Source organism: Manis javanica, chromosome 1, assembly GCF_040802235.1.
Source record: "Manis javanica isolate MJ-LG chromosome 1, MJ_LKY, whole genome shotgun sequence".
In the NCBI taxonomy this organism is placed as follows: domain Eukaryota; kingdom Metazoa; phylum Chordata; class Mammalia; order Pholidota; family Manidae; genus Manis; species Manis javanica.
In genome coordinates, this window is record NC_133156.1 from 213836249 (window position 1) to 213856822 (window position 20574).

Here is a 20574-nt window from a genome sequence, read left to right on the forward strand (position 1 = left end):
GCGGGGGCCCCACCACAGCACCATCAGTCCGTCATACATGTCAGCTCCTGCGCATCATACATGGAGCTGGACAACACAGAGGGCAAAGCAACAAATTCTGCCGGGGAACTGGGGCAGGCCTCGTCCAGGAGAGGCTGCTGGAGTTTTACTTTGAGGGATGAGTAGGAGAGGCTGCAGGGAGGACATTCCAAGCAGAAGGTAGTGTCTTTAACAGCTGGTCATGCTGGAGGGCAGTGAGATGTGCTGGGCTTGTAGGGGGAGAGGGAGAGGGGCAGAGGGGGAGAGGGTGTGTGTGTGTAATGGCTGGAGATGAAGTTAGTTGCGACTGGATTGCAAAGGCCTTTGACTAACAACTGACGTATTTAGATTCCTTCCGATGGTGGACGGGAGGGGTCTCATCAGCTTTGTTTCTGAGGAGGAAACTCTGGGCTGTGACAATATGGAAGCCTGGATGGGGGACGGGAGATGAGGATAGTGTCCAAGGGACAGTGGGAAGGGCCCAAATAAGGGCCGCAGGGACAGAGGTGGAAAGGAAGTCTGGGTTTGAGAGCTACTTTTGCAAACTGCTGTCAGGATATAGACGGTGAGGAAGAGGAGGCATGAAGGGCGCACCTTGTCTTGCATGGGAGGCTGAGCAGAGGTACTTCCAATAAAGGACTCATCTTCCTGCTTTAAGAAATAAACAGTAGGTGAGCCTGTCAATGACCTGGCGAGGCTTTATCACACTGCTCCTGAGAGTCCAGTGGGGCAGTCAGACCCGCAGTGGTTGGCCCTTGAATTCCCAGTCTGTGTGAACACAACCACGGAGCCACCACTGGGACAGAACTTGCCTGGGACTCAACAAGGGAAAAGAGGACTAAGGCCAGGTAGTCCCTGGAAGCTACAGGCAGGAAATCACCGGTGGTGAGAGTGCGGGAGAAAAGGACCTGGCAGCCTTCTCTACCTGTCTTTAAAAAGTGCATATCCCTTTGATTCAGTACTCTTCTTCTAGTAATGTATCTCAAGGAAATAATCAGAAAAGGCCTAAAACAAGATTTTTTTGGGTATATGTTCATCACAATATTATTTATAATAGCCAGATATTGAGGGAAAAATGTGTGTCTGACAGTAGGAGACTGTAGAAATGACTCACGATACAATCATATGAGAGAGATACTGAGCACTCCTGGGATATGCATCACATGTAGTATGAACTCAACCACGTAAGGAGGAAAATTAAAAACTGTGCAGCAAGAAGCGAAAATGTTAATAGTAACGGTTAGAATCAAGGGTGAATTTTTCTCTTGAACTTTTTTTTTGCTAAGAAACTGAGTTACTTTTTGATAATGAAGCAAAAATGTATACCCTGGAAACCTCACACATGTAGACAAACAAGCATGCATTATCCATGTACCCTACCACACACACACACACACACGGAAATATTGAAGGCAAGAGTTTAGTCTGAGCCTGGTGTGAAAGAAACGGGCCATGCGAAGCAGTGCTTTCTGAATGCTGCCCGCCTACTTCAGAGTCTCAACAGACCGCAACAAAACTAAACCATGGAGGAAATGCCAGCCAAGTGCTGAGCTACAGAGTAACAGTGTTTATGTAACTACTCATTCAGGTACTGAATGAGATCTTTGTCTAAAAGAATATTTATAAAATGATACGAGACAGCCATTACTCTGGATGCTTTGGAGGGTGATGGGTTGAACCAAGAACTTTGACTACATATTAGGTGAAGCTAAAATTCCTTTGATTTTGTTACAAAAATCTTTCTCTGAATTCAAGATTAAGAATTCATAATAGCAATATGACGATAAGGAACACAGCAAAACCTACTCATTGGGAAGCCCCCCCAGAGAGACACCACAGTCTCTGAGCAGTTGTTTGCAGGCGCTGTCAGATGGGTCAGGCACCTGGGGCCTTCAGAGGCAGTAATGAAGCTGTCCCTCTTCAGGGAGTGGGCCGATGCCCTAGACTGAATTTCCATGTTCATCTAGCAATTTATCTCTATTTCACGCTCTACTTGTGACAGATTACCTCATAAGCACCTTGCCCTCAAGTTCACTTGCAGCTAGATTAATTATGATTTGAGATTAGGAAGCTATTTATTCTGTTTAAAAAACTAGGGTGCCATGTTCATAACACTGTTATTTATGGTACAGTTAGCCAAACTAAGTGTCCATTGATGGACAAATGGATAAAGCTGTGGCATGTATACACACACACACACACACATGAATATCTTCAGCCATAGAAACAAGGAAATCCTACTATTTGCAAAAACATGGATGGACCTTGATGGCATTATGTTAAGTGAAATAAAGACAGATACTGTACAATCTCACTTAAAGTCAAACCATCATGCTGTATACAACTTAAACCTACACAGCGATGTAAAAAAACCTGGGCCTCGGTAGAGTATAGAAGTAGATGCCAATCAATTACTTGATAGCACTGCCAAAAGAATGAGTGTCTTCTTGGAGGTCACAGAGAGTGAAAAAGGGACAGTAACCCCAAAAAGTCCTCTCTTAGGAACCAGGGACCTCAAAGTCTGCACAGAAGTTTACACCAGCATTGAGGTTCACTGTGCAGAGCTCCATGAGGCTACAGCAAGATCCACGACCTGCAATGGTGAGTATTCTCACAGCTGATCTCCTTAAAGACTGGAGGTGAGGGGAGCGAGGGGCAGAGACAAGAAGGACACCAGATGGTTTTCAGAGGAAGATCTAGGTGCCAAGTACTGAAGAACAAACTAGTATGTGTGGAGTATCCACAGAGCCCAGTTCCTGTGCTTAACAGCTCACACTGTTCAGCCTCATGGAAACTCTGAGGTAGGCAGTCTATTCTCTTGCTCGAGAGAGCAAGTAACTTCACAACACGAAGTAAGTAAAGAGGCAGAGCCTGTGTATATGCCTGGCTCCATCTGATTGTCCAGCTTTGTCCTTTGCCCTGAGCTCTACTTAATGGCTCCCTTCCTCCTTTCCTTCCTTCCAAGGAGCAAACAGAACACTCTTCACATCGTCTCAGGTGGGCCTGAGCCTCTCTGGACAAGCAGACAACTTTTTGGCTCTCCCACATCTGCAGGGGAAGGCCCAGCTGGCCCCAGTGTGCTGCCCTGGAGGGGGCCATGGCAGCGGTGGTGCTGCATCAGGACCGACAGGCAAGCAGATGGGCCTTCAGTCCATGGCGAGTCCCACTTCAGAGACAGCAACAGGGAAACCCTTCCCCCGATGCCTCTATGATACCTTAACATCTGATGGGTTTGAATCACAGTAGCAATACATTTCAAAATGGTAAAGTTTGTTTTTTCAAGCATTCTTTAAAACAAAGCCACATTTAATATATGAGTTGGTCAACACTTTACTGAATTTTCATGTGAAGTAAAGGGAGGATTCTTGCTTTTGGAAAAGCCCTGCTCAGCTTTTCCATGGTGGCTGCTACGTGGCCCCGATTAGAGTACACTGCAGTTAATTAGGTTTTGGTTAATCAGGCTTATAGAAATACTTCTGCTTCTGGCTATAGCTGACTCATGGACCTTGGTGTCCCTTCTTTCTTACATGCTCATTTCTTTCCTAGACAGCCCTTCCTTCCATGGTACCCTGGGTTAGTATAAGAAGCTGTCAGGAAGTTTTAGAAACTATGTGGTTTATGGGGAGATGTGGCAGCTATTCTATGCAATTTGAGGTTCCAAATAATAAATTATTAAAGTCACTGTAGTCCTGAGGGAGAAACAGCAGAGTCTAAGTGAAAGTACATATAAAAAGCATTTTAGGCACTCAGGCTGAAGGGGGATGTAGAAATAGACACATGGGAATATCCAACTAAAAGTAAATGGTTTATATTTGGCTACTGAGTAGGTTGTGCCATTTAATTCTGACCATTCTATTTATCACTCCAACTGGTTTGCTTCTACTGACAATGACATTAGTTTTATTCTTCAACACCTAATAATAACCACAACTTCCACTTATTGAATGCCTCCTATGCTCTGGGCACTGTGCTAAGTATATGGCATGAATCAAATCCATCAGAGCTCCAGAGCCCACAGGGACAGGGTATTACCCCGATTCCACAGAAAACGGAGGAATAGCGCAGGGAGGTCACTTCACGTGCTCACGGGCATGGCTAGGAAGCGGCAAGGCCAGGGTGGGAACCAAGAGGACTGTGACTCCGCAAGTCCACACACCCTGTGGGGGGACCTTAGGGAGGGCCGCTTCCTGGGCAGGGTCCGGGTCACAGGAACAAGTGTCACTGCACACTGACTGGAAAAATGGGCGTTTAGATGCCCTGCCCCTTGCAGTTGTTGGGGCTTAGACTGCCTCATACACCTAACACAGACCCACGAAGGGATGGAGATAACCACGTGGCTACCAGGGACTCATGGTCCCCTGATGGAAATCTTTATTTCACACTGTTCTCCCCTACCCCCCAGAGGAAGAGGATTAGAGGGGAACGTTCCAAGGGAAGCATGAGGTATGACACTAATATAATAAGGTTTATTTTTAAAACAAGCACACCAGGAGTTATATACCCAGACAAATGTGATCCCCTTTTAAGTAGTCATTGTGGGACTCTAAGTGTCATCCAACAATGAATAGTGCCCTTGCTTCATACAGCTTTGGGATTCTCCTTCTGCAGTGGCATCCAGAGCCCAGTTTTGAAACACACAAGGAAGATGGTCACCATTTTACGGACGCTCCTTGGGTTAGATCAGCTTTGGTACTTGGTCTCCTCAGCTCTGGCCTCTAGCTTATCCATCAGACTAGGCTTGAAATGACTTTTGGCCTCTTTCAGAAACAAAGTCCCTGCTAAAGGATGGAGATCTGTGCCTGCAATCATGCCGACACTGTGTCGGGAGCCTGGAGGGCCCGTGTGCGATGCCTCCTCCAGCGGGCCATTTGGCTTGTGGAGTGCTCAGAGATATGTCTTACCGTTTTTGGATTCAAAATATAAGGAACATTATCTTGCATCACATACAACTACCATAAAAATATGTCATGCCTTTCGGTGGCAGAGTGTGGAGAACCTAGTATGAGACTTTTCCCCTCCTGTTTTCCTTGATTCCGGCTGACCGGCAAGGGGAAGGAGAAATGGCAGGCCTCGCTGTGTTAGCCCCTCTGGAGCTGACTTCTCCAGCTGCCTAAGTCTCGCTATCTCACTTCTCTTCCAGATGAGAAAAGAAGTCTTAACAGGCTGTTAAACTTAGACTTTGCTTACTTGAGCCACTATGCCATAGAGCTAATTAACAGCTGGGGAAAACCTAGAATATAGAATTATGTTGTTTTCTTTCTCCATAAAGATCCAGTTCAGCATTTCAGGACTCACTGATGTGGCAGCTCAGGTCTTGCTCTGAACCTGACCTTGAGGAGGGATATACATTTGCCCTTGGAAGGAAAGCATCTCCAGATTTCCCCACACCTTTCCTCTGGAGAAGGATTATAAAAACTAAACTCCAACTGTGTTATATCTGGACTTTTCAGTTTCTGCCAGGAGACAACTTTCTTGCACAGACACTTCGGGTCCTAAATCTGGTTGTGGTGGCCATGCAGTCAGTCTTGGTGTGGGGGTAACTTCCCGGGAGGAAGTTCGCTCTAGAAACTGCATCAGTTCCTTCAAACCTCCAATGGCCTATTTAGAGTCCTGAGAAGTAATTTACTCTGGGATCCCTCCCAGTGGCCAAGAAACCGACTGCAGAACCATCCAAAACAGGTAGTGCAGTAGGGGTCTTGCTCTTCCTGCAGACTGCCGAGGGGGCGCTCTTCTAACATGGGATGCGGGGTGCTCAAGGCAGAGGAGGCTTGGCCCTCGGGGAAATGCTCACGAGCTGTGTGTGATTCCGGGTCCAAAGAGATATGCCAAATGTTTCAAAAAGATGTGCGAACTGCATGCCATGCTAATAACATCACGCTTCAATTTGCTCTCGTAAGTCTGAGGTCCGAGGGATTTGAAGAAAACTTTTGTGAGATCATTTGGGCAGGTGGGAGAAGGTGGCATAGCAGGTATAGTATGGGTTACACAGACTTAGAAAAGGGAGTGGAAAAGGCAGCCAAGTATCACCAATGACACAGTTGACCTGGATAAAGATAGCGTAGTGCCTTAAAAAATTATAGCTTCCAAATTAACAATGCATTATAGTACTCTTTCTCTAACTCCCACAAAGGGATGAAATGCTATTTTACTTTCTCTTAAGTGAAAAGACACTGAGATCCTTGGCCTGTGGTATCATCTCATTTCTATATCCCAAGTTGGATATATGCTGGAGAATAAACAGAATGTGTGAGCGTCTTGTCTGAGAAACCAGCTTTACTTTTTTTTTATGTAAAGAGGAGACAAGCAGAAATTGCAATGAAGAAGGAATCTGAGCAAACAGACAATTTGCAGGCCACTGAGAAGTACACAGACACTCATAGGCAGAAGGTGATGACTCAGTTTGAATATGTTGGCTCACCAGACCTTCACAGACTGTAAAATGCAAAAGTGGAACTCCAGTGAAGTCATGCTGAAAATGGATGCAGGTGGCCTAGACAACTTCAACGAGGGAAAGAGCTAATACACAGTAATTCTATCAGCGAATGATTAAAGATTTTGGGCTAAAAATGCAAAATTATTGATTTCACTCCAAACTTGAGTAGTTTATAATTTTTAGCTTCTAATGAGTAAAGCATTTCTGCTCTTAATTAATTTTTACAAAAAGAAAAAACTGAGACAAATATTGTCCTGTAGGCGACTCCTACCTCTGTCTCCAGTTGCTGTGAAAGCAGGTCTGAACAGTTTTAAAGACCTTCCTTGGAAGCCCATTTTTGCTTTGTTTTATTCTGTTTTCTTGGGATGGGAGTCTAGGTGTTTATAAAGGCCACAAGAGCCATTCAGATTTTGTCAACATACTGGAAAGAGCAGGTGTTGGCACAGGGTTCCCAGATAATAGAGGAATTATAAACTTTCCTAAATTTAACACACTAAAAATCTCACCAAAGTAGTAAACACTGACTTCTTCTGACTGCTTCCTACTGTATGCAGAGAGAGGACAGAATTTCTCAGTAACAAAAGTCCATCCCTGTATTAAGCATGTGCTATGGGTTTGGTTTAGCACTTCATAGATAAGAAGTTCATGAACACATTCCGTCCTCAACTTTAAATGAGGCCTCATCTCTCATAAGGCCTACCATCCAAGGTGCACCTACAGGCACTTGAAAATTATACAAAGAAATCATTTTGAAAATGAATAACACAGTTTAAAAGGCAGGGAGGGACTATGAAAGATGAAGGTGGCCCAAATAAGAAGGAAAACCTAAAATTTCCTTGAGGACTTAAAGGAAGCTATCTACCTAACAGTCAGGGTACAGAATCTTCTGAGGAAAATCATGAAGCAGAAGCCACTGGACTTCCCGGAGTGGCCAGTTTCTGCACCTACAGGAGAGGACTCGTGCTGCCAGCCAGGGCTGCTCAGGAAGATGCCCCCAGCACCTCCAGACGGACTGCTGACTGACCGCACATCTAATTACATGCCCTCCTCAGATATGCAAACCTTCTGTAGAGTCTTTCCCCCTAACCGTTAGAGGGTATAAAACAAAATCACAGTGGGCACGGTGAACAGAAAGAAGAGACAAAAGATACGTGCTACGGATCTCTTGAAACACCAGGGCCAGCCTCCCTTCTGTGCAACAGAGACCTTTTCAGAATAAGAATGTGGAGCTGCAGTGCAGATAAAGATGATGCCACTGAGAGGCTTCCCCCAAGTTAACCAGAACTTGGATCTCTGTTTACACAGCTGGGGCCTGCACAGGATGCTGAAGTGAGGAGAGCTGCTGATAGGGTAAGCAGGAGGACAAGCCTCCTAGGGTGCAGGGTGAGACCTCACCAACTGAAATCACACAGTGTTTATTTTTGTTGCGACAACATCAGGCCTGTTCCAAAGTTAGTACAGTGCATGACAACTGGAGTGTTTTTAGCCTTACACCTGCTGAACGTCACACAGAGGCACATCTTGCTTCCCTTCCTTTTTGCTCTTATCACTTCAACACTAACTGTGACCACCTGGGCTGCAGCGTCAGGGCCATGGGAACTGGAATGAAGGCACATGAAAATGTGCACAGCATACCAGGTCTGTGCCCTCCGAGAGGATGCCCTGATTACAGATGCCAAGTACTCTGTCTCCAGCAATCACAGCAGGTCATGCACAAGTTCACAGACTCCTCAAATGGGACTAGCTTCTCAAACAAAAAATGAAAACACTCCATTCTCTCCCCCGTGGCCATGTCTGGAAGCAAAAAAGGACGGTGAAGCGCTGACATTTGTGGGAAAGGCACTGCCACAGCGTTGCTGCGCTACAGACCCTCTGCAAGCATGCTGTTTCTGCCCGGACCATGACAAGGTGACTGCGACAGTGATGCGCTGGTTAGGCTATGGGTGTGCAGGATGACGTACACCACCAAAGCATTACCTAAAATAGTCTCGTCCTTCAAAAGCTCATCCCTGGGATGCTATACCCAGGCCTTTCTCTTGCCAGAAAGGCAGGTGCTATATTTAAAGCAAGATATCAGAATCCATTTGATGATGCATATCACCTCAGATCAGCTGCACTGTGTTAGAAGAGCTGTAACTGTACTGAACCAATGTACATTCCCGTGTTTACCATTTATAAAATACTTTACTTATGTATACTAAGTCACTTAGTTTTCATAGCATTTTAGTGAAGCACAGGACAATATTATTATTATTCCCATCTTACAGATGAGAAAACTGAGCTAGGGTTACACCATATCGATACACATGGCTAGGATACGCCAGAGGTGGGATCATAACCCTTTGGATCCAAAGTAAATTTTCTTTCTGATACACAGAAGTTTGCATAGAAACAGCTAACCTCTAATCAGACAGATGTACAACCTGCAAGAAAATAATTTTTTCATGTACCATCTGTAGTGGAATTCATTTTCACAGGTCCTTAAAGATATGAGATACTTAATGACACTTAAAAGATATTTGCTATGACTTGAAGACATGAAATCTGAGTACCTTAAATTTTGTTCACATCAAATTATGAAATACATATACGTAATGCAAACAACTGACTATCATCCCAAAATAACCAGCCTTTGACAAAGACTTAGGTGAGAAACATGCAATGATGCAGGGATTTCCAGTGCACAGATATGACTATGTATTTGACTTCAGATATTTTCTAAAATAACACACGGTTGCAGATAAATAAATAAATATTAAGTCCTAAGTTTCGAAACAATATTCTAAGTGATACTTAGAACAGCCAACACAAAAGTGCTTAATCAAGAACAATGCCTGGCTTGATCAGGGGCACATCTAAGCACCATCTTAATTTCCAAAGTCAACAAGATATGATGCAGCAACAATACAGGCTTGAAGGCCCCATAAATTAAATTAAGAAAGATCTTTATGGTCAAAGTAGTGTTTCTTTATAGTATTTGGCCAGAAATGAACAAACATGGTGAGGTTCTGTGGAAAGGCTAATGGTTCCCCTTAAAGAAGCTGCTAGAACCTGGTCCTTGGCAGAAGCATTGCCAGCACAAACACCAGAGCAAGGGTGAGGTGCTCAAGGCAAGCGTCCCTGCAGGGATTTATGTGCCTGTGGTGTAAGGGTTGCTGGCTTAACTGTCTGCTGTCCTTTCGGAGTGATGGAATAAAGGTCTCCCTGAAGCATGGCAACAATTTTTGCTCTAGAAAGGTTCTAGAAGGGCATGTAGGGTGTTGTCAGTGGTAAGACCACGGATGCTATCCTGTAAGGTGAAGTATGTTATAGTGAAGGCATTTGCTGTTTATAAGAAATCACGTATCACACCAGTCATCACACAGAATTCCCAACAGATCTTTTATCTGCACTTGATTGTATGCTCATGTCATCTTTTGATTCCTGTTCCCCATTCTTTAAGCCATTATTACAGTCAAAAAGCCTATGAAAATAAATTCTAAGTTCATGTTGTATTTGCGTAGAAAACCAGAATATAAAAAAATAGGGAATCAGATGTTCCATTAAAATAACTGTGTGATTAAATTACTACTTAGTTTCCTTCTAGTACAAGGATGAATTCCCTAGCGATGGGTATTTTAAGTAATGAGACAAAGTTGTTCACTTTTCAAAATTAATCATCAATCCTATTAATTATGTATTACACATGTTACTAAATTAACACACACAACGTGAGGCCTTTACACATCAAAAGGGATGCATTATCACTGTGCATTAGGGACTTGATAATTTAGCTGAAAGAAACACAAATATTCATAATTACTCTACTTTTAGTAGTATCACCACTTCTCAATCCTCTTATGCTGAGAAAGAATACTTCACAAGGTGGAAGGCGAGCATGCTTTTGTTTAGGAGTTTTATCACTAAAAAAAGAAGTCAGAGTAAAGGCATATCTGAGGTCTTTAGAGCTCCATATTGTAGCGCTAATTTGGGAGAGGACCCCCCTCCCCCACCACCCAGGGACCTGCAGCTGTGGGGAGGTCATGCCGCCCTGGAAGCAGATGATCTAGGTTAAGAAGAAACTGGGTTCAGACTGAGAAAGCTGGTTCTCAGTGCCTGCTGGAGAAACGATCCAGTGCCTTAAGGCACCCAAAACACTGGCCTTTCTTTCCCCCCCGCTGGGTGATCTTCAGAGGTGATGCAGGCCTCGCCGTGGGGCTTGATCGGGGGTTACCTGCAGGTGTGTAACGCTGCGCCCGCGTGGAGCCTTCACAGAGGGACCAGGACCAGGCTGCCAGGCCAGTAAGAGAACAAGCCTGACGAGGCCAAGGGAACTGACTACGGCCAGAGAAGAAATCCCTACATTACAGTCATGAACTGAACTTGACTTCATTGGCTTGGTCTGAAGGCCGATCTAGCAAGGCTACTTGCAAAGTAAGTAGGATGCATACAGAAGGGGCTTAATGACTATTTCAACAATGAAACATGTATGAAGCATTAAGATGAATGAATGAATAAGAGCACACAGTGCTGCCCATCACATGTGAAGTTTCCCCAATGCTCCCCTGAAGATAAATCGTAGGTTTGTGATACAATTATACCTGCCTCATTCGGGGGACTGGGGGAATTGTGGAGGGAGATGTGTTGGAAGGAACATTTTCCATTATACCACTAGGAGTTTATATGGACCACAATTTACTGAAAGTGCGTGCCATCTAATTTAAAATCAAAATCACAAGTTCCAACTAAATTGGTACTTCCCTCCCAACACCTGCAGAAGAATGTACAGTCTAAATGATGCAGGAATTGGAATAGGAAATAAGAAAGCCAAAGATAAAAAATAAGGAAAGACACAGAATACTATGATTTGCAGGTTTCTTTTCATAAACTTCAATTAGTGAAATTGGCTTTGTAAGAAAGAGAACTGATTTACTATTTATCATATGGAAACATATTTACTAGCTGAGAAACTTACTAATTACAAATTTACCACTTAAGGAGCAAATATAACAGGAACCTCTTTATGTAAACAAAACTATCTGAGGAGAGGCGGAGCCAGGATGGCGGCGTGAGTAGAGCAGCAGAACTCTCCTCCCAAAACCACATAGAATTATGAAAATATAACAAAGACAACTCTTCCTAAAATAGAGACCAGAGGACATAGGACAACATCCAGACCACATCCACACCTGCGAGAACCCAGCGCCTCGCGAAGGGGGTAAGATACAAGCCCCCGCCCGGCGGGACCCGAGCGCCCCTCCCCCAAGTCCCCAGCAGGTGGAAAGAAACAGGAGCCATTTTTTTTTTTTGGCAAGTGCTTTTTGGAAGCCTTAAAGGAACAGGGACCCCAATACTAGGGAAACAGGGCAGCAAGACCGGTGAGCGGGTGCCTGAGACCGGTGCCTGAGGACAAAGAAAATCACGCGTTTTTCCCTTTTTTTTTGGCGAGTGCTTTTAGGAAGCCTTAAAGGGACAGGGACCCCAATACTAGGGAAACAAGGCAGCAAGACCGGTGAGCGGGTGCCTGAGACCGGCGCCTGAGGACAAAGAAAATCGCGCTTTTTCTCCTTTTTTTTTGGCGAGTGCTTTTTGGAAGCCTTAAGGGGACAGGGACCCCAATACTAGGGAAACAGGGCAGCAAGACCAGTGAGCTGGTGCCTGAGACCGGAACCTGAGGACAAACAATATTGCACATTTCTCCCTTTTTTTTTTTTTGGCAAGTGCTTTTTGGAAGCCTTAAAGGGACAGGGACCCCAATACTAGGGAAACAAGGCAGCAAGACCGGTGAGTGGGTGCCTGAGACCGGCGCCTGAGGACAAAGAAAATCGTGCATTTTTTCCTTTTTTTTTTTTTTTTCTTTTTTCCTCTTTCGTTGTTGCTGTTGTTGTTTTGGTTTGGAGAGTGCTTTATGGAAGTCTTAAAGGGGCAGGACAGGACACTTAGCCCAGAGGCAGGGAATCTGGGGATCTCTGGGCACTCTAACCCCCTGGTCCGCAGGGAGCACAGAGGCCCATTACGGGGATAAATAGCCTCCTGGCCGCTCCCCCTCCAACGGGGCTCCACCATTTTGGAGGAGCAGCTCCAGCCAGGCCATGCCCACAGCAACAGCAGAGATAAACTCCATAGCAAATGGGCAGGTAGCAGAAGCCCTGTCTGCGCACAGCTGCCAAGCATAAGCCACTAGAGGTCGCTATTCTCCCAGGAGAGGAAGGCCACAAACCAACAAGAAGGGAAGCTCTTCCAGCTGTCACTCGTACCAGCTCTGCAAACTATCTCCATCACCATGAAAAGGCAAAACTACAGGCAGACAAAGATCACAGAGACAACACCTGAGAAGGAGAAAGACCTAACCAGTCCTCCTGAAAAAGAATTCAAAACAAAAATCATGAATATGCTGACAGAGATGCAGAGAAAAATGCAAGAGCAATGGGATGAAGTCCGGAGGGAGATCACAGAAGTGAAACAATCCCTGGAAGGATTTATAAGCAGAATGGATAAGATGCAAGAGGCCATTGAAGGAATAGAAACCAGAGAACAGGAACATATAGAAGCTGACATAGAGAGAGATAAAATGATCTCCAGGAATGAAACAACACTAAGAGAACTATGTGACCAATCCAAAAGGAATAACATTCATATTATAGGGGTACCAGAAGAAGAAGAAAGAGGAAAAGGGATAGAAAGTCTCTTTGAAGAAATAATTGCTGAAAACTACCCCAAACTGGGTGAGGAAATAATCGAACAGACCACGGAAATACACAGAACCCCCAACAGAAAGGATCCAAGGAGGACAACACCAAGACACATAATAATTAAAATGGCAAGGATCAAGGACAAGGAAAGAGTTTTAAAGGCAGCTAGAGAGAAAAAGGTCACCTATAAAGGAAAACCCATCAGGCTAACATCAGACTTCTTGACAGAAACCCTACAGGCCAGAAGAGAATGGCATGATATAGTTAATGCAATGAAACAGAAGGGCCTTGAACCAAGGATACTGTATCCAGCACGACTATCATTTAAATATGATGGCGGGATTAAACAATTCCCAGACATGCAAAAGCTGAGGGAATTTGCTTCCCACAAACCACCTCTACTGGGCATCTACAGGGACTGCTCTAGATGGGAGCACCCCTAAAAAGAGCACAGAACAAAACACACAACATATGAAGAATGGAGGAGGAGGAATAAGAAGGGAGAGAAGAAAACAATCTCCAGACAGTGTATATAACAGCTCAATAAGCGAGCTAAGTTAGGCAGTAAGATACTAAAGAAGCTAACCTTGAACCTTTGGTAACCACGAATCTAAAGCCTGCAATGGCAATAAGTACATATCTCTCAATGGTCACCCTAAATGTAAATGGACTGAATGCACCAATCAAAAGACACAGAGTAATAGAATGGATAAAAAAGCAAGACCCATCTATATGCTGCTTACAAGAAACTCACCTGAAACCCAAAGACAAGCACAGACTAAAAGTCAAAGGATGGAAAAACATATTTCAGGCAAACAACAGTGAGAAGAAAGCAGGGGTTGCAGTACTAATATCAGACAAAATAGACTTCAAAACAAAGAAAGTAACAAGAGATAAAGAAGGACACTACGTAATGATAAAGGGCTCAGTCCAACAAGAGGATACCATTCTAAATATATATGCACCCAACACAGGAGCACTAGCATTTGTGAAACAAATACTAACAGAACTAAAGAGGGAAATAGATTGCAATGCATTCATCTTAGGAGACTTCAACACACCACTCACTCCAAAGTATAGATCCACCGGGCAGAAAATAAGTAAGGACACACAGGCATTGAACAACACACTAGAACAGATGGACCTAACAGACATCTATAGAACTCTACATCCAAAAGCAACAGGATATACATTCTTCTCAAGTGCACATGGAACATTCTTCAGAATAGACCACATACTAGCTCACAAAAAGAGCCTCAGTAAATTCCAAAATACTGAAATTCTACCAACCAATTTTTCAGACCACAAAGGTATAAAACTAGAAATAAATTCTACAAAGAAAACAAAAAGGCTCACAAATGCATGGAGGCTTAACAACATGCTTCTAAATAATCAATGGATGAATGAACAAATCAAAATACAGATCAAGGAATATATAGAAACAAATGACAATAACAACACAAAGCCCCAACTTCTGTGGGATGCAGCGAAAGCAGTCCTAAGAGGAAAGTATATAGCAATCCAGGCACACCTGAAGAAGGAAGAACAATCCCAAATGAATAGTCTAACATCACAACTATCGAAACTGGAAAAAGAAGAACAAATGAGGCCTAACGTCAGCAGAAGGAGGGACATAATAAAGATCAGAGAAGAAATAAACAAAATTGAGAAGAATAAAACAATAGCAAAAATCAACGAAACCAAGAGCTGGTTCTTCGAGAAAATAAACAAAATAGATAAGCCTCTAGCCCAACTTATTAAGAGAAAAAGAGAGTCAACACAAATCAACATAATCAGAAATGAGAATGGAAAAATCACGACAGACTCCACAGAAATACAAAGAATTATTAAAGACTACTATGAAAACCTATATGCCAACAAGCTGGAAAACCTAGAAGAAATGGACAACTTCCTAGAAAAATACAACCTCCCAAGACTGACCAAGGAAGAAACACAAAAGTTAAACAAACCAATTACCAGCAAAGAAATTGAAACGGTAATCAAAAAACTACCCAAGAACAAAACCCTGGGGCCGGACGGATTTACCTCGGAATTTTATCAGACACACAGAGAAGACATAATACCCATTCTCCTTAAAGTGTTCCAAAAAATAGAAGAGAAGGGAATACTCCCAAACTCATTCTATGAAGCCAACATCACCCTAATACCAAAACCAGGCAAAGACCCCACCAAAAAAGAAAATTACAGACCAATAACCCTGATGAATGCAGATGCAAAAATACTCAATAAAACATTAGCAAACAGAATTCAACAGTATATCAAAAGGATCATACACCATGACCAAGTGGGGTTCATCCCAGGGATGCAAGGATGGTACAACATTCGAAAATCCATCAACATCACCCACCACATCAACAAAAAGAAAGACAAAAACCACATGATCATCTCCATAGATGCTGAAAAAGCATTTGACAAAATTCAACATCCATTCATGATAAAAACTCTCAGCAAAATGGGAATAGAGGGCAAGTACCTCAACATAATAAAGGCCATATATGATAAACCCACAGCCTGCATTATACTGAACAGCGAGAAGCTGAAAGCATTTTCTCTGAGATCGGGAACCAGACAGGGATGCCCACTCTCCCCACTGTTATTTAACATAGTACTGGAGGTCCTAGCCACGGCAATCAGACAAAACAAAGAAATACAAGGAATCCAGATTGGTAAAGAAGAAGTCAAACTGTCAGTATTTGCAGATGATATGATACTGTACATAAAAAACCCTAAAGACTCCACTCCAAAACTACTAGAACTGATATCGGAATACAGCAAAGTTGCAGGATACAAAATTAACACACAGAAATCTGTAGCTTTCCTATACACTAACAATGAACCAATAGAAAGAGAAATCAGGAAAACAATTCCATTCACAATTGCATCAAAAAGAATAAAATACCTAGGAATAAACCTAACCAAAGAAGTGAATGACTTATACTCTGAAAACTACAAGTCACTCTTAAGAGAAATTAAAGGGGACACAAACAAATGGAAACTCATACCCTGCTCATGGCTAGGAAGAATTAATATTGTCATAATGGCCATCTTGCCTAAAGCAATATACAGATTTGATGCAACCCCTATCAAATTACCAGCAACATTCTTCAATGAATTGGAACAAATAATTCAAAAATTCATATGGAAACACCAAAGACCCCGAATAGGCAAAGCAATCCTGAGAAAGAAGAATAAAGTAGGGGGGATCTCACTCTCCAACTTCAAGCTCTACTACAAAGCCATAGTAATAAAGACAATTTGGTACTGGCACAAGAACAGAGCCACAGACCAGTGGAACAGATTAGAGACTCCAGAAATTGACCCAAACATATATGGTCAATTAATATTTGATAAAGGAGCCATGGACATACAATGGCAAAATGACAGTCTCTTCAACAGATGGTGCTGGCAAAACTGGACAGCTACATGTAGGAGAATGAAACTGGACCTTTGTCTAACCCCATATACAAAGGTAAACTCAAAATGGATCAAAGACCTGAATGTAAGTCATGAAACCATTAAACTCTTGGAAAAAAACATAGGCAAAAACCTCTTAGACATAAACATGAGTGACCTCTACTTGAACATATCTCCCCGGGCAAGGAAAACAACAGCAAAAATGAGCAAGTGGGACTACATTAAGCTGAAAAGCTTCTGTACAGTGAAAGACACCATCAATAGAACAAAAAGGAACCCTACAGTAAGGGAAAATATATTTGAAAATGACAGATCTGATAAAGGCTTGACGTCCAGAATATATAAAGAGCTCACACGCCTCAACAAATAAAAAACAAATAACCCAATTAAAAAATGGGCAGAGGAACTGAACAGACAGTTCTCTAAAAAAGAAATACAGATGGCCAACAGACACATGAAAAGATGCTCCGCATCGCTAATTATCAGAGAAATGCAAATTAAAACTACAATGAGGTATCACTTCACACCAGTAAGGATAGCTGCCATCCAAAAGACAAACAACAACAAATGTTGGCGAGGCTTTGGAGAAAGGGGAACCCTCCTACACTGCTGGTGGGAATGTAAATTAGTTCAACCATTGTGGAAAGCAGTATGGAGGTTCATCAAAATGCTCAAAACAGACCTACCATTTGACCCAGGAATTCCACTCCTAGGAATTTACCCTAAGAACGCAGCAATCAAGTTTGAGAAAGACAGATGCACCCCTATGTTTATCGCAGCACTATTTACAATAGCCAAGAATTGGAAGCAACCTAAATGTCCATCGGTAGATGAATGGATAAAGAAGATGTGGTACATATACACAATGGAATACTACTCAGCCATAAGAAGAGGAAAAATCCTACCATTTGCAGCAACATGGATGGAGCTGGAGAGTATTATGCTCAGTGAAATAAGCCAAGCGGAGAAAGAGAAATACCAAATGATTTCACTCATCTGAGGAGTATAGGAACAAAGGAAAAACTGAAGGAACAAAACAGCAGCGGAATTACAGAACCCAAAAATGGAGTAACAGGTACCAAAGGGAAAGGAACTGGGGGGATAAGCGATGGGAAGAAGAAGGGGGGTATTAAGATTAGCATGCATGGAGGGAAGGGAGAAGGGGAGGGTGGCCTGCACAACACAGAGAGGACAAGTAGTGACTCTACATTTTGCTATGCTGATGGACAGTGACCGTAATGTGGTTTTTAGGGGGGACCTGATATAGGGGAGAGCATAGTAAACATAGTATTCTTCATCTAAGTGTAGATTAAAGATTAAAGAAAAAAAAAAGAAAGAAAGAAAAGGGGGATTACTCCTTGATAGGATAAAACAATTGGTAAATCAAAGATTAACGCATGCTTTAAATATCCTTAATGTTGATCACTTAAAGGGTGTCAGATGATCAGCTATGGAGGTACTCTTTTCTGATAATATTCCTTTCTCTTAATAAAAATAAAAATAAAAATAAATAAATAAAAAAGCAGTTCCTGTGTGCTGACCTCCAATGAGTTCTACACAGTGGCATGTCAAAGTGTGGGCAAAGGGTCTGTTTGTTTCTATGCAGAAGATCAAGGCCTAGCTTGGCTATCCAGAAAATGAACTAAGATACGATATGAGGAGGAGCTTCCGGCATCAGCACTCTCTGGAGGACTCGTGCGGGGGGATGATCATCAAAAAGCCTCCACAGGGATCTGGGCGATGCTGTGGTTGTGGCTGTGTCCACCCCACCGTTTCCTGGATTTGCCATTGGAATGAGGAGGGAGATGTCTAGGCTGGCATGTGCATACAGTGAGACAACGAATTTGACCGGATCTGTACTGTTGGAACTCAACCAGGAGTTGGGAGGGGTGCAAGGTGTAGCGCTCCAAAATCTTACGACTATAGACTATCTATGGTTAAAAGAACATATGAGATGTGAACAGATCCCAGAAATGGGTTGCTTTAATTAGTCTGATTTCTCTCAGACTGTTCAAGTACAGTTGGACAATATCCATCATATCACAGACTAATTTTCACAAATGCCTAGGGTGCCTAAATGGTTTTCTTGGCTTCACTGGAGATGGCTCGTAATTATAGATTTGCTTTGTTTATGTCACCGTATTCCTATTATGTTAATATGTGTGCACAAGTTAGTTAGTAGTTTAAAACCCATACATACTTAAGGTACTCTACAAGAAGATATGTCAAAGAAATAATCAATCCTCCCATGTTTTCTTCCATCTGCTACCTCTATAGCTATTCTTCTTCCTTTCTAATTACAACCCTTAAATAGAATTCGTGCCTCATATCAAATTTACCGAGTATCATAATTCCTCCAGGTGGTAAAGATACCTCGAGACAAGTGCTGGGCATAGAAGCCACAGGGCATAAATCTGCAAAGAAGTAAAAAGCTAACCTTTTCAAACAATATGGCTTCTCTCTCACTTACCAACTTTATATTTCCCTGTATGGCCTGGAAGATGACTGGTTAGCCAGAGACAGGTAAGATTCCTCAAGGGAGGAACAACCTAAGACAGGCACAGTCGCAGGGGGGCCATCAAGTGAGAATTTGGGGATCAACAGAGGTGAGGCTCAGAACCTCACCCCCCGTTTTGAGAGAAATCTTCTGCATCCGTGAATGTTTTAATGCCCTTGTCTAGCTTGGATTAACACATAGTCTACAGGCACACACCTGATCATCTACAATTGCTCTCTTACAACACTAAACAATGTTTTCTACCTTTATCTTGCATCTACCTACCACTTCAGCAGTTTATTAACAATAAAAATAATAATAATAAAGGGAGAAATGTGGGATCCACGTATAAATCAAGTATAAAAATAAAACGAATATTCATATTTGACCTGATTGTTTATAGTTCATAATGCATGATCAAAACCAAAAATTTCTGTGATGAATGCCCTTGTACTGTTCACCATCTAAGAACTTATTCACTATGTAAGAATTCATTCACCATGTAAGAACTTGTTTGTTATGCTTCAGAAGATTGGAGACTGACGAGAACTAGGCTTGAGATGGATTAATGATTGTGCATTGAGCATTGACCCCCCTATACAGAATTTTATTGTTGTTAACAACCATTTGATCAATAAATATGAGAGATGCCCTCTCAAAAAAAAAAAAACTATCTTAGAATATTCAATACATGGGAGACTCACTGACAAATTTTTCATCTGAAGGTAAGAGAGAGAGAGTTCTCAGGCCTCCTGGGCCATGAGATTTCCAAGTATGATCCGAGTGCTCTCAGCTGATTCATCAACCATTTCTGTATTGAACTTCTGAAATTTAAATACAGCGATACTGGCTGTACACTTCCCCCGCTCCCTCCACCCAACCACTGGCCTGAAAACAGTGGCCTAGTTAGGCGTTTAGATTTCACCCCAGGCTGTGCCATATCTGCATGAGTTTTGGTCAGCTCTTTGAAAAGATAAGTAGCACGAAGTTGGATGTCTGATACAAAATGAATCGAAAATGATATACTTTTGGCTCCATTTAGGAGTTTCAGAGCTTACGGATGTTAGAGCAGAACCCAATGCCCAGTCACTAAAAATGTCCTGATAGGCTTAGGACACTCCTGGCCTACAGCTTTTGTCCCATCATAATTACCAATAGCTCCCATTTCACTCTCAAAAGCACCATGGTTTGAAGAATAAATTACATAGATGGTCACCTATTAAAAGAAGAGAATCCAGCTTTCAAACATACATTTTAATACTCCCTGGTTATTACACTGAGGAAATCTACCTGTGTAAAATTCCTGAGAGCAGGAATTGTGTTTTAAAATTATCTATCTCTTGTATACCAACATGCAGAATAAGACTCAGACATGGTCCCCTGTGTTGTGCCAGAGGCCACCATCAAGGTGAGGGCACTGTGCTGACAAGTTTGAGTTATGGTCAATAAGCCCCTGAGCACAATTCATCGGTTCATCTAGGGGAATTGCTACAAAGCTCCGGACTAAAAGATCTCTCCTC

At 42.7% G+C, this 20574-nt stretch overlaps 1 protein-coding gene across 5 annotated transcripts in view; it reads right to left on the reverse strand.

Moving 5' to 3' along the window:
• Positions 1–20574, reverse strand: part of CRIM1 (cysteine rich transmembrane BMP regulator 1) — a 191626-nt gene that overhangs the window by 15069 nt on the left and 155983 nt on the right. The gene's annotated exons all lie outside the window — the stretch shown is intronic.